At 47.8% G+C, this 14,910-nt stretch overlaps 1 protein-coding gene across 8 annotated transcripts in view; it reads left to right on the top strand.

Moving 5' to 3' along the window:
* Window positions 1-14,910, top strand: part of LOC122707548 (calmodulin-binding transcription activator 1) — a 659,030-nt gene that overhangs the window by 253,710 nt on the left and 390,410 nt on the right. The window lies entirely within an intron of this gene.

The following is a 14,910-nucleotide window of genomic DNA, read 5'->3' as shown; positions in this document are numbered from 1 at the left end:
TATTTGGCTCACGAGGTCAGAGTTAAAATTCAGCGAGGTCTCCCACTCTGGCTGTGCCCATTCAGCCAGCTCCCCCCAACCCCTGACAGCAGCAGTCGTCCTGTCCTCAGACAACTCTCAGGAGCCCTTCATACTCTTAGATTCAATGAGGACCTCAGAGAGCTTTTGATTATGTGTGTATTGCATCTATCAATAGTCACTGTCTTTGAATTAAAACTGGAGGAATTGTTAAGTGTAAGAATACACAGCATCACATGTTCCACGAGCTGTCAGAGTGACCTCATCATTACACTATACAGCTTTTGAAAAACACTGCTGCCCACTGGAGAGGGCCTGAAGTGGGAGCTGCTAGTCTTAGGGACATTACAGGGACAGTGTGGGTGCCCGGGCCACACTTTGAGAACCTCTGTATTAGGCACACCCCTGAGAACCAGCCAGAGGGAGCTGACCACGTCCCTGGCAAGACCAGAGGCGACCTTATGCCATGGTCAATGTCTCCTTGGCCTGCTGCCTCTTTGGCTGTTTTGCTGTCAACAGCCTGGACAGGTGGCCATCAAAGGCTGTTGTATGCACAGTATTCCCGTCCCCAGTCTACCTTCTTTGCTTGTTTGCCTGTTTCCTTGGAGCTTTTTGGAGCTCTCCAACAGGAAGCACATTATGAGTTATTTGGGATTCATGATCTAGATTCCTGTCCCTGACTCATTTGTGCAGGAAGTCTGGCTTTCCCCACGTTGTCAACATCCCTATATAACTGAATCCCCATAACTCAACCCCTGTAAATCCATCCTTGCTACACGGTTCGAGGAAGATCCTGGGATAGCACTTTGTGGTTGCTGCATGAACTACAAATAGAAATGCAATGAAAGGTCCTGGAGTGGGAACTGCTGGTCTGGGGCCTCAAAGGCTGCGGGGGGGCCCACTCTTGCCTATCATTCCTAGTTCACTGTCAGGAGGCTCTCATAAAGAAGCCCGCCAGGACTGGGAACACATGTTTATTTTATGAATGACTTCAGGGAGAGAGGAAAAAAAAAATCATCCAGAATGTCATCCAGGAGGCTGTGTTCTTTTTATTATGTTTTGTCGGTAAACAAAAAAAATTGCCACATTTAATACTTACACTGGTCCTGTGGGATTTCTCTGACTAATGTAAAATGACAGTTGTCGCAACATTCTATATAAATACAAGTCTGTTTGCGGGAGCCTGTTCTATTTTTAATGTAAACCACACCTAACTTGCTCTGAAGGATGGTACCCTTGGAATTTAGAGTCCTGTCTGTTATCTCTTCATGGTCCTGGATTCTTTTAGGAGCAGCCTGGAAGAAAAACTAAAGGCAACCCAAACTTTGTAGTTTAATGTGAGAATTATTCACCTAATTTTCCCGCAGCTATTGTGTGCCTTAATTTATTGTTGTGCGGAGCTGCGAGACGACGTGGTTAATGAGTGACACAGTGCACTTGGTGAGCCTATCTATAATTTAGGAGGCTGCTGATGGTCTTAGAGCTGTCTGCAGCCTGAGCAAAGCAGGCAGTAAAAATAAAGAATATACTCACAGATTATATAAATATGCACAGATCCGTGGATACATGCACACACGATATCTATTAGCAGCCGGTTGCCCCCTTGACATCAAGGGACATGAACTTACCCTTTCACAGTGAACAGGGAAAGCTGACATAGGGTTTTGTAAGTTTACAGCAGACTCCGTGGATGGCCCTTTGGAGGACCGTGAGCTTATGGAGAGTTGGGGGCAGCCAGGAGATTCCATCAAAGGGAGTAAGCACAGTGACCTTGACACCCTACCCACTCTCTTTTCTCAGCCATTTCTCCTATGCCCATTTGAAATGCTGCTGGCAACAGGATGCCCCTTAATCACAGCAGTGGGCAACCTACAGCTAATTAGCTTTCCAGAGCTGAACCAATAGGAGACTTGGGGATGGCACCCTTCGCAGTTTTCAGACAGAAATGGCAACCATGTGTCAGAACTTGACTCTGAACGGGATGACGAGCTTCCCCGATGAGCCTGGGCTCTCGGCAGTTACCACTGAGCCGTGGAAATTGGCATCAGTCGAATCCACTTGTCCTTCCTGTCAATGAGGAAAAGACCATGGGTGATTACAGAGGTGCACCTTCATTCAAGGTCACACCTGGAACAAAAAGCGTCCTGAGTGGGTGCAGATAGAACACACTCTTCTTTCTGCTCTGAAATTCCCTTTTCATGAGGGATTACCAGGCAGAGGTCCTTATTTTACCAGTGAGAAATGGCATGGGGCTCCTGCCACGTGCAGCTTCTTTGTGTTTGATGCAGACGGACAGCCTGTGAAGTGAAAAGTCTAGGCTGGCATCTTTGCAGGGGTTCTTGACAGCCCCCCGACACCATACTGCAGATTTTCCAATAAATACGTCAAGTCTCTGTGTACCTCTATGGAGCGGAGAGCACTGCATATTTACATACTGTGTACTAGGTTTAAAAATCAACTTTAGATTTGCTTTGCCTTTTGCAATCTCTTGAATAAAGCATTTTTGTAGCCTACTCAAAATCCTCTCTCTGTGTTTACATTTTAATGGGCATTCCAGTGAAATGGAGGATTTTTTTTTTTTATAACTTACATTTATCAGGAGAGGAGGTGGGGATGGAAACAGCCAAATGGCGGGGCTGCCTTCTCTCTAGCCCACCCGCTTCTCTCTTCATCAGTGGGTTACAGCCTCATGTAAGTGAAGCGTGCCATTAAGCAGAAGGAGGAGAAAGGGCCATTTTTAAAATTTCGGTTTAAAATATACATCCCTGTGAGGTTGCAGGATTTTAAAATAGTAATTTAGGGTCTCAAACATCACTGAAAGAAACGAGCGTGTGTAAGGAGAACATGAAATCTCACTGGCCAGTGTGGAAGGCCACACCTGTTTTATTTAATGAGGTACCGTGTAAGAACTGTCCTTACCGAGGGGATTTCCCTAGTGGTCCAGTGGCTAAGACTCCACACTCCCAATGCAGGGGGCTCAGGTTCGATCCCTGGTCAGGGAACTAGTCCCACATGCCACAACTAAGAGTTTGAATGCTGCAACTAAAGAACCTGTGTGCCCACCTAAGACCCAGTGCAGCTGAATAAATAAATAAATAAATAAATATTTTTAAAAAGAATCATCCTTACCGAAAAGAAAGGAAAAAAACAAAATAAAATACAGGGCCGAGAAGCCTCTTGACTGTTTCCTTGGGGCCCATGCTCTTGGCAAGAGATTTGGAAGTGACCTCAACAACGTGGGGGCATTTTAGGGACAGATTTAGTTTCTGTGACTGCTTTAAGGAAGTGGCAACCCACTCAAGTATTCTTGCTTGGGAAATCCCATAGACAGAGGAGCCTGGTGGGCTACCAACCCTGGGGTCACAAGAGTTAGACAGAACTGAGCGACTGAACAACAACATGTAAGGGAAACCCTTCTTGGATCTTGGGGCACAGAAGGTACTTTCTGGATGCAATAGGTTCTTTCAGATGTGGAGACAGAATTTCTGCTTATCCCAGCATCTCACTAATATTAAGATTCTCTTGTACAAAGGGCCCCCTTATCACAGTGGATCATACAGTTTAATAAAATCAGGCCAAGGCAGCTTCCAGGGCTTTGCATCAGTGGAACTGCCAATGTCTTAATCTTCCCCTGGGGATGTCTCTCTTTTTTTCCTCCCCTGACATTCCCGGGAGATCCCCAATTAAAGCTACAGAGGCGGTTTAAAAGTACACTCACCAGATGTTAGTTTAAAATGACCTATAACTGGCAGCAGAGATAGAAGAGGCTAAGCGTGTCTGAGGCCTCCCGTGGCTTTTCCTCGGCTGTCATCCGGTATGCAAATGAAGCCCAGCAGACCCTCCAAGCCAGCCCCACCAAGCCATAAAACCAACTGCTTTGAAAGCAATGCATCAGTAATTCTCATCACCTGGCATCTGGAGTTTGGGACTCTCGCTTCTAACTAGAACATGTCATAGCGTGACTTAGGAGGAAGCTCGGATTTTGTACTCTGCCGACAGTTTAGACTGATGAGTCTGCTTGCTGAAGCTCATACAGCTCCCTTTAGGACAAACCATTTTTCAAGCCGAATCCAGGCCTGAGATGCACCTGCCATGATTCGACTGGACCCGGGCCCTGTGAACAAGAAGGCACATCAAGTGTCTGAAACACAAGAGATCACCAACAGGGAGGTGGGGGGCAAGTCAGACCGAAGGCCACCCTTCTGGGGTTCCGTTTTGATTTTTTTGCTGTGAAAGTTCCCAGTAAGTTGGAAGTGATTTAGATCTCAGACTCTTAGTGCAGTCCTGGTGTGCCCTGCAGAACTAAGGGCTGGGAACTCATGTCTTTGGAAACAGAAGCCTTCTCTTCTTTTGCAGAGAACTGAAATTTATAGGCAGCGTGTTCCTATCGGCGTATTTATCAAAGTAAACATGTAGGTTAAATCACAGTTTACCCAGCAGCCACCTGTCAGTTCCTTGGGACGCCCACAGTCCCCGAGATGCCCATCAGAACAGCTGAGTGCTTTCAGCTCTGCTCATCACCAGCCTGATGCCCCTGAGCTGGGCTCCAGCCTGCAGCTTCCTGATGCTCTGGATAAAAAGATGACCCTGCACCTGAGAGTCATAAACATCTCACGTTGGAGGCGTGGGGGTGGGGTTGGAAACCAAGGCTGGGCTTTCACATGGAGGCAGAGAGAAGCCAGTGTTTGGATTCAGAGAGATGGCAACTCACACTACGTGTGTGTCCTACAGGGCAGGGAGGGGGGGACCTGGCAGGCGGATTCGGGGCACAGGAATTCTGCCAGTCAGGGGAGGTAGACGTGTTCACAGATAATGCAGAAAACGAGACCTCTGCCACCTTGGCATTTTAGAGGCAGACATAGGTTTGTGTAGTGAGTAAAATGTGGTTAAATAAGATTAATCTATCTGTGGTGGAAAAGCGCACCTGTAAGGCAGATTGAGCATCTCAAAGGCATAATTATTTATCAAATTAATTTTAATGTAACCACTGACTCACTGACTCCAATAACTAGGCTTTCCTGCCCAAGAAGCAGCCCTGTTCTGGACACCTGGGATGTTTGTTCATTCATTGTCCCACAGGGACACAAAACAACAAAGGCCTAGGTTGGTCGTCTGGAGTAGACACTCCCAGCATCTGCCTGGCTGTTGCCAACCTGGATGTGTGTTGGGAGGGGTTACTTGGGATGGTTCAGTTCACTGGAGAGGGTGAGCGAAGCTGACCTGCCATGAAGCCCCAGGTGGGACTGAGCAGCTCTCCTAGCTGGCAGCCTGGGGCTGGAGCAGGAGTGTGTGTGTGTGTGTGTGTGTGTGTGTGTGTGTGTGTGTGTGTGTGTGTGTGTGTGTGTGTGTGTGTGTGTGTGTGTGTGTGTGTGTGTGTGTGTGTGTGTGTGTGTGTGTGTGTGCGCCCAGGAGAGAGAAGGTGTGTGTGTGTATGTGTGTGTGTGTGTGTACAGGAGAGAGAGAGAGGGTGTGTGTATACAGGAGAGAGTGTGTGTGCATGTGTGTGTGTGCACCAGAGGCCTGGGCCATCCACAAAGCCCAGGGCTGCCTAGTGGGACTCTGACATGGACACCTGGCGTGGGGGAACCAACCTAGTTAGAACGAGCACATGAGCCCAGAAATGGTTAGTTAATTCCCAGGCACAGGGATTGTTATGTAAACTACTTGGGAACGCTAAAGAGGTACAGAAAGTTTTATTGAAAAGTGACCAGCAGAGCAATTGAGGTGGACACGGCCAGGGCAAGGTCCCCCCATGGGTAGCCTTGAATGATCATGGTTGGTGATCACCATATTTCATGGCCTGAGAAAGGAAGGGTGGCTGGGAGTGAACCATCCAGGCTCAATGCTGGGCTTGGTCCACAGAGCCCCTGGAGCAGGTCCTTCTCTCATCCATCCTTCTGTGTCCTGAGGAAATGGAAGCCACCTTTCACATCTTGCTCCGAGTGATAGCTCCCAGGGCCCATTCGGGAAGAAAACACATGGCAGTGGCAGGGCCCAGAGGCCATATTTCTGTTTGGTTTATGTCTTTGAAGCCACAGAAGCAGCAGCCAATTCATAATGAACACAGTTTCTGAGGATTTGACTCTCTGAGTGGTTGCTTACACAGGCTATGATAGATCATTGATTGGACTGTTGGCAAGTCCATAGTCATGCTGCTGTTCCTGGAGGCCTGGCCTGGAGCCGGCTGCCCGATGCCTGTGAGGGATGGACGCCAAGGGCCTGTGTCCTCTCTGCAGCCTTTAACCAGGTGTGCACTCTGACTACCACATGGCCCCCTTCTTTTGCAAGGGGGTAAAAAGGACTTGCAGGGCTTCCCAGGAGGTGCTAGTGGTAAAGGCCAATGTGGGTTTGATCCTTGAGTCGGGAAGATCTACTGGAGGAGGAAATGGCAACCCACTCCAACATTCTTGCCTGGAGAATCCCATGGACAGGGGATCCTGGTGGACTATGGTACATGGGGTCACAGAGAATCAGACACGACCGAGTGACTGAGGACACACACACGTGTGTGTGTGTGTGTCTTTCTGGTTCTGCTCCTCTGGGGAACCTGGACCAGTATATGGATGATGGTGTCCCCTCCTCCAGAGTTTTGGGGTTCCGCTCCTGACCCTCCTGCGTTTTGACCCTCCCAGCCCCCAGCCTGGAGTTAGGACCTGGAAGGAAGGACTTAGAAGTACAAGAGCACACTCCCTCCGGTGGAAGCAACTGCATGCCAGCGACCACATGACTTACACATTCACACCAGGTGATGAGGGATGACGCCTACTCATAGGGACCCGAAGTGCCTCACAAAGGCACCAGGCACATGCCTAAGCCTTTTATGTAAAGAACCCTGTGTGCACAGTGATGGGCTCAGTATGCTGACCTATTGTTCCTCCATTTATTTGAAGCTTTATTGAGCACTTATCAGGTCCTGACACTCTTCCAAGCATTGGGGATAGTGGACCAGACCAAATCCTCATGGGATTTACACAACAGAAGACACCCAATAAACAATACATGTGTTGTTTATTTTGCGGGTAGATGTAAATGCCACGAGAAAAAAAATGTAGAACAAAAAGATGGCTCCGTAGTGGTGATGGTTGCAAACAATGTGACTGTACTTAACGCCACTGGATGGCACACTTAGAATGGGTAAGAGGACACATTTCACATTAGCCATATTCTGGCACAATTTTAAACAAAATTTTAAAGTGTTCTAAAATTTATTGTTAGATGGGGAATCAATGGAAATAGTGACAGATTTTATTTTCTTGGGCTGCAAAATCACTGCACACGGTGACGGCAACCTTGAAATTAAAAGATGCTTGCTCCTTGGAAGAAAAGCTATGACAAACCTAGACAGCATATTAAAAAGCAGAGACATTACTTTGCCAACAAAGGTTCATCTAGTCAAAGCTATGGTTTTTCCAGTAGCCATGTATGGATGTGAGAGTTGGACCATCAAGAATGCTGAGCACTGAAGAATTGATGCTTTTGAACTGTGGTGTTGGAGGAGACTCTTGAGAACCCCTTGGACTGCAAGGAGATCAAACCAGTCCATCCTAAAGGAAATCAGTCCTGAATATTCATTGGAAGGACTCTGCTGAAGCTGAAGCTCCAATACTCTGGCCACCTGATGTGAAGAAGTGACTTATTTGAAAAGATCCTGATGTTAGGAAAGATTGAAGGCAAGAGGAGAAGGGGACAACAGAGACTGAGGTGGTTGGATAACATCACCGACTCGATGGACTTGAGTTTGAGCAAGCTCCAGAAGTTGGCGATGGACGGGAAAGCCTGGCATGCTGCAGTCCATGGGGTCACAAAGAGTCGACACGACTGAGCAACTGAACTGAACTGAGAATGTATTGTACTGATGGCTGCACAAGTTTATAAATAAACCTAAACCACTGAATTGTGGGTTTAAATTGGATGAATTGAATGGTCTTTGAGCTATATCTCAATAAAGTTGTTTTTGAAAAAAGAGTGATAGTCAGATGAGGGTGGATTATTTCAGAACAGTGGGCAGGGAAGAACAATCTAAGAAGGCGAACTTTGGTGGAAATAACTGTCTCGCGGAGGTCGATGCCCTGCCCATAGTGGCAGGTCTAAGATGTAAACCCAGGCCTGCCACCTCTAGAGATCGGACTGCTCTGTTTGCCCATTCTGAGTTTTGTTTGTTTTTCCTCTTTTCCAAGCCCTTTCATGCTGATCATCTCACTCTGCTCTGTTCCAGGCATCCTCGTTTTCTGTCTCTTTTCCAGCAGACAGAGTGAGAAGCAGATGTTCAGGGCTTGACCCAAGTCCCACTGTCAGTGCCAGGGACCCACGCAATATTGTCCCGGGTGTCAGCAGACTTGTTCTGCAAAGGGCCAGTGAGGCAGTATTTTAGACTTTGCAGGCGGTATGAGCTCTGTGCAACCCCTCAACTTTGCTGTTATGGCACAAAAGCAACCATAGAATTGAAAACACACAGAGGTGGCTGTGTTCCAATAAAACTTTATTTACAAAAACAGGCAGCAGGCTGGATTTGACCCAAGGACCATAGTTTGCCAACTCTTGCTCTAGCTTGTCATTTTCTCTTCTCTGGAAGGACTGCCTGTTAAGGAAGAAGGGAGTCTCTCCCCCTTAAACGTGTGTCCAGGAGAAGGCATTTGAAGTGCTCCAACCTGCTGAATTTCCCCAGGGCAACAGGATGAAGGAGGAATATACACATAGAAATATCTCTGCACAGAGGCCAAGGCTAAGGGAAGGCCCAGGAAGTAGCCCTTTATGGATGGTTGCTTTCTTCCATAGACAGCCCATGAGATGTCATCCATCCATCCATACATTCATCTATACATATATACAAGTATACACACAGGCATTCTCCCATCCATCCATCCATCCATCCATCCACACATGTCTCCATCTGTCTGCACTACCTCATTCTCAAACATTTTCAGCTCCTGGTCTGCACCTGGCCGTGAATTAGGCCCTCAGGCTTCAGTGGAGAACAGGACAGAGTCCCTGCTCTCAAGGAGCTCCCACTACAAACAATCCCAAGCATAGTCTATAAACCCAGGGAGTGGATGATAAAGATAAGGCATGGAGCAGCCTGAACGGTTCACCCTGGGATCACTTCCTTCTCAGACCATACTGAGTCCGGCTCTTATCAGCAGTCCCTCGCATTCTTTCAGGACCCCAGCTCCTCAACCCTAAATGGTCTCTGAGGTAGAAGTTTTCCCATAGGACTGTAGGCCAGCCTGCCCACTGAGCTCTGGATCTCTGTCCCGGGCAGGTCGAGGCCTGCCTTTCAGTCATGCAGGGCCCTCAGGAGCCCTGTGATCTGGAGTGGGAAGAGAGCCGGTCCCCAAGGACACACAGGTGGTGCTGAGGAGTGTCTGGCTGTTGGGAGGGAGGTGGGGTCATGAGGAAGGGAAGCAATGTCACCTCTCTCCTCCCCTCACAGAAATGGGGGACCAGCCCATGTGTGCTGAGCAGAGTGGGACCCCCTCCAGGAGGTGGGGAGCAGCTGTCATCATGTCCAGTGAAATGAAAATATCTCCTTTCTCTTTGTCATCTAGGAGCAAACAAAGTAGGTCGGGGTTGTTTTGGGTATGACAGCTAGGGTGAGTCCTTGTGAGGGGCGCCCATGGCTCCCCTGAATTGAGCTTTCGCCCAATTTGGAGCTGGCTCCCCTGCCAATGACAGTGAAAGCGTTTGCCAGCCTGGGTTTCCCGGCTGCCACCCGCCTAATGTCGGCGTGATTGTTCTGCCATAAACATCATCTGTGTGTGTGTTATCTTCAGACAGGCTGGGCCCGGCCGCTTGGCCAAGGTCCAGGGCTTCTCTCTTCCCCAGAAACCCAGAATCGTGGCTGTCTCATCTCCATGGTAGAAATGAGATGAGGCATTCACACCCTGGGTGGGAAGCGGAATTAAATTTTAGAAGGCACTGCGGAGCTGACTGCCCACTGTGAGGGGAGAGGGGGGTGGCCAGCCTGGGTGTCGTCTGGTACCCTCGTGCTGGGTGGAAGGGCAGATCATAGGAGCGATGATGCTGAATGGTACTGGGAAGCACTGGGTTGAGCATGTGTTTGCCCTGTCCTCCTGAACTGTCACCTGCCTCATTTTATCTTCACACTAAGTCTATGAGATAGGTTGTCGTCAACTGTTTTACAAAAGCAGAAACTGGAGTGCATGGCAGTTCCCTCTCTGGAAGCCAGGTGTGTAGAGTCCTATGTCTGCTCTCTGAGGGCTGTCCAAGACACCTTGGTGCCTTCTCTGGAGTGGCTGCAGGTCTTAGACGGCCTAGACGGAGGGCAGCCACTGCTGCCAGGTAACCTCCGAGTCCTCCAGGCCCCATGGTCTGTCCAGAGACAGCGAAGCGGATGCAAAGCCCAGGGGGGCCTGGGGTGGGAAGCATACTCCCTCCACCCTCCCAGCACGAACTCACCTGACTGCTCCTCTTGCAGTTCCAAAGTTCCTGGTGAACCATCTGGGGGTCAAGGTGGCAGGATTCAAGTTCTTTCCTTGCTAACCCATGACCTGCATGGGAACTGACTCAAAACCTGCTCAGGCTGCGGAGAGGAGGTGGGGACAGAGGGCTCAGAGGTCTGGGATGGGGAGAGATTGACTCATGGTACTTGCAGAAGGTGCCCATCATAACAGAGAAGACTGTTCCTGCCCCTGAACTCCTAAAGTCCTACAGCACTTAGGATCCTAGAATGCAGGGCTGGAACCTCTTTGTTGTTGTTCTGCAGTTGCTCAGTTGTGTCCAACTCTTTGCGACCCCATGGACTGCAACACGCCAGGCTTCCCTGCCCCTCACCATCTCCTGGAGTTTGCTCAGACTCATGTCCATTGAGTTGGTGATGCCATCTTTAGGAAACATAATTCGGCTTCTGTATTGGAAATAGGAAGTGGTTCAGGGGGAGGATGGTGTCCAAATGCCACCATAGGTCCCTGGAGGGCCTCACCTGGAACTCAGGGGCTGAAGACAAAGGCTGGCTCAAGCCTGAGTGTCCCTTGTCCTGGCTGTCACCTCCCTAGTGGTTTCCCATCAACCACGCCTGTCTTCTGAGAGGTATTTTCCACTGGGCCCATCAGTCAGACGCTGTCTCCTTGCTCCTGTGAAGGCCTGAAGTCCCCTTTGCTCTGCGGGCACTGGTTCTCCTCCTTGCAGCTCACAGCTGGGCCCTGGGCCCCTTCTCCCTGCCCCCAAGCGCTGCTAAAATACTATCCTGTGGATAGGAAATGAAAAGGGTACAACCTCATTTCTTCAAAGATCGCCCAGAGGTATAATAAACCCCCAAACTTTCCTTTCAGGAATCATCTTTTCTAAGTCTTATCTTTCTGTGTTAAGTGGTAAGCACACAATTGTGAAATAAAACTGAAAGCTTGGGGATGCCGAGTGACTTGAGGTGTTTGGGGGAATGCTGCCTTTTATGGTGGCACGTTTCCTAGGCTCAGCCTTCCTCTACTGTGGGGTACGTGGCACCTAGAGTTGGTTGATGACACATCATGCTCTATCAGCTAAAGCTGGAGCCCTCTGCCTGGGTCATCTTGGCCATCCTCCTGTGGTCTTGTAGAACTAGGGCCTTGGTTATCTGTCCAGTGAGGGGTTTGCTTTTAAATCAGGAATTCAAGTAAACATAGTCTTAGTTCACAACAGACCATTATTGTTTGGGTTCCCGAGTTGGTTTCACTTTTACAACAATGAATGCAGCTCCCTTTGTGCTCCTTGGGGATGCACCATCCTTCCCTGACTCTCCGTCTTCCGGAGATCATCACAGTCCTGAATTCATGCTTAAATCTCCTTCCCTGTTATTCCTGTCATCACTTCTACATGTGTCCCTAAATAATATGTCATTTGGATTCACCTGTTTTTGAACATCATGTCACTGAGACCCATTTATGTTGGTGTGTAGCCAGAGTCAACTCTTTTTCACAGCTGCATAATATTCCACAGTTGTATTCCACAATTGTAGTCTCTGCTACAAATCACTTAACCCTTCTCTTGCCTGTGGTCATTTAGTTGTTGCTAGGTTTTTGCTTTTCATACTGTTCATGGGGTTCTTCAGGCAAAAATCACTAGAATGGTTTGCCATTCCCTTTTCCAGTGGACCACATTTTGTTCATTGGAAGAACTGATGCTAGTGCTGAAGCTCCAATACTTTGGCCACCTGGTGTGAAGAGCCGACTCATTGGAAAAGACCTTGAGGCTGGGAAAGATTGAGGGCAGGAGAAGAAGGGAGCAACAGAGGATGAGATGGTTGGATGGCATGACCCAATGGACATGAATTTGAGCAAACTCCAAGAGATGGTGAAGGACAGGGAAGCCTGGCGTGCTGCAGTCCAGGGGCTTACAAAGTGTCGGACATGACTTAGCAACTGAACAACAACAACAACAGGTTTTTGCTCTTATAAACAGCACTGCTCAGAGTCACTGTGTGTGTCTATGTGTCTCCTGGTGGTTACTTAATTGGGAGTTTCTCCCAGGAGTGGGCCATGCTGGGTGACCACTTATCTACTGCTGTGACACATACTACCTATCATGAATGCCTTTCTCAGGGCCCATAGCGGGTGGCTGGAGTGATTGGGGCCACAACACTGAAGCTGTCCTGGCACCTCTCCCCTTAGTGGAGCCCAGGACTTCTCCATGCAGTCTTTTCACCTCGTCCCTCCCAGCATGGCAACTTGGGCTCCCCAAGTGAGTTTTTCCAGATGCCAGGTTGAAGCTGCTGGCTTCTATGGTCAACCCAAACCCAAAGTCTCAGAACTCAAATAGGAGTCTCACTCCCATCCCATTGTGTGGGTAAAGATGGTCACTAGGGGCAGAGCAGATTGAAGGGCAGAGGAATAGCATCTCAACTCTCCGAGGAGTAGTAAAGCACTCGTCTTGACTAGATCCCATGCAACAGGCGGCTCCTCATCTTTACAAGCTAACCTAACAGATCACATCATTGACAGCTCCTGCCCCATGCTGGCCATTTACAAATGATTCCCAAGCTCATCACGCTCTGCAGACCTTGTCAGGGTCTCACTGGTGTCAGCAGAGTGGATACCAGCTGAGATCTGGTGCTGGTCTGATCTGCATTTCTGATCATGAGAAAAGTGAGACAGATGTTTCCTCCTAAAGTTATCAGCCACATGTTTCCCCTCTTTCCTGTTCAAGTCCTTTGTCCATTTTTCTACTTGGTTGTCTCTTTGTTGTTGGAAGAATTCTTTGTATTTAATGGATGCTTATCCTTTGTCCTTTTTATGTATTGCAAATATCTTTTATTTTCCTGTTTGTAGCTTCTCTGTTTCTTCAAGATGTCTTTTGATGAACAGAAGTTCTTACTTCTAATATGGCAGATTTATCAATATTTTATTTTACAGTTAGCATGTTTTAATCTTCTTTAAGAAAAAAAATCCTTCCCTGTCTCAAAGTCAGATGGATGTTCATCACCACTTTTCTTAAAGTTTTGACATTAACAGTTTAATTCTGAATCTATCTGGAGTTGATTTCCTTTTTATTTTTTTCACTTTGGGGAAAACCAATGTTGCTAACTCCTTTCCCAAAATCTGCTGTGCTATTTCTGATGCATCAACAATGGTAGATACATCCTGAGAGCTCACTCAAAAAAGCTTCTAGCTTTATGAGTGATTTGGTTTTTAAATCTTCCCTGGTGAAGCTTCCCAGGTTGCTCAGTTGGTAAGGAATCTGTCTGCAATGCAGGAGACCACCTGAAGCACAGGATACCTGGGTTCAATCCCTGAGTTGGGAAGATCCCCTGGAGAAGGAAATGGCAACCCACCCCAGTATTCTTGCTTGGAAAATCCCATGGACAGAGGAGCCTGGCAGGCTACAGTCCATGGGGTCACAAGAGTCAGTGACTTAGTGACTTAAAACCACCACCATCACCACATAAACTGGGCTTCCCAGGTGGCACTAGTGGTTAAAAAACAAAAAAGAAAACCCGCCTTCCATTGCAGGAGACATAAGAGAAACGGGTTCAATCCCTGAGTTGGGAAGATCCCCTGGAGGAGATTATGGAAACCCAGTCTAGTATTCTTGCCTGGAAAATCCCATGGACAGAGAAGTCTGGTGGGCTACAGTCTATAGGGTCACAAAGAGTCAGACCTGACTAAAGTGACTTAGCATCCATGCGTGCACCATATGACCCAGCAATCCTGAGCATATACCTGGAGAAAACCATCATTCCAAAAGATACATGCACCCCATTATTTATTGCAGTACTGTTTACAATAGCCAGGACACAGAAGTAATCTAAATGTCCACTGACAGATGAATGGATAAAGAAGATGTGGCACATACATACAATGGAATGTTACTCAGTTATAAGAGGAACAAACTGTGCCATCCACAATGACGTGGATGAACCCAGAGCTGGTCATGCAGACTGAAGGAGTAAGTCTGCAAGAGAAAAACAAGCATCATATATTAATGCATACATGTGTGATATAGAAAAATAGTACAGATGATCTTATTTGCAAAGCAGAAATAGAGACACAGATGTAGAAAACAAATGTATGGACACCAAGTGGGGGAAAAGGAGGCTGGGATGAATTGGGAGATTGGACATGACATACCTACACTACTGTGTATGAAATATTCATCGATAACTAATGAAAACCTGCCTGGAAAATTCCATGGACAGAGTTGCCTGGCGGGCTATGGTCCATGGGGTGGCAAAGAGTTGGACACGACTGAGCCCACCCACAACAGAGCACGGGGAACTTTGCTCAGTGCTCTGTGGTAACCTAAATGGGAAGGAAATCCCAAAAGGGAGATATATGTGTACAAACTGCTGATTCACTTTATTACACAGCAGAACCTATTAATAACACAACATTGTTAAGCAACTATACTCCAGTAAAAATTAAAAGCAAACAAAATCTTACAAATAATTCTAGGGGAAAAATA

This window comes from Cervus elaphus, chromosome 14, assembly GCF_910594005.1.
Source record: "Cervus elaphus chromosome 14, mCerEla1.1, whole genome shotgun sequence".
Lineage (NCBI taxonomy): Eukaryota > Metazoa > Chordata > Mammalia > Artiodactyla > Cervidae > Cervus > Cervus elaphus.
The sequence above is the reverse complement of the archived record's forward strand: the minus strand, read 5'-3'. Positions and strand labels throughout refer to the sequence as shown.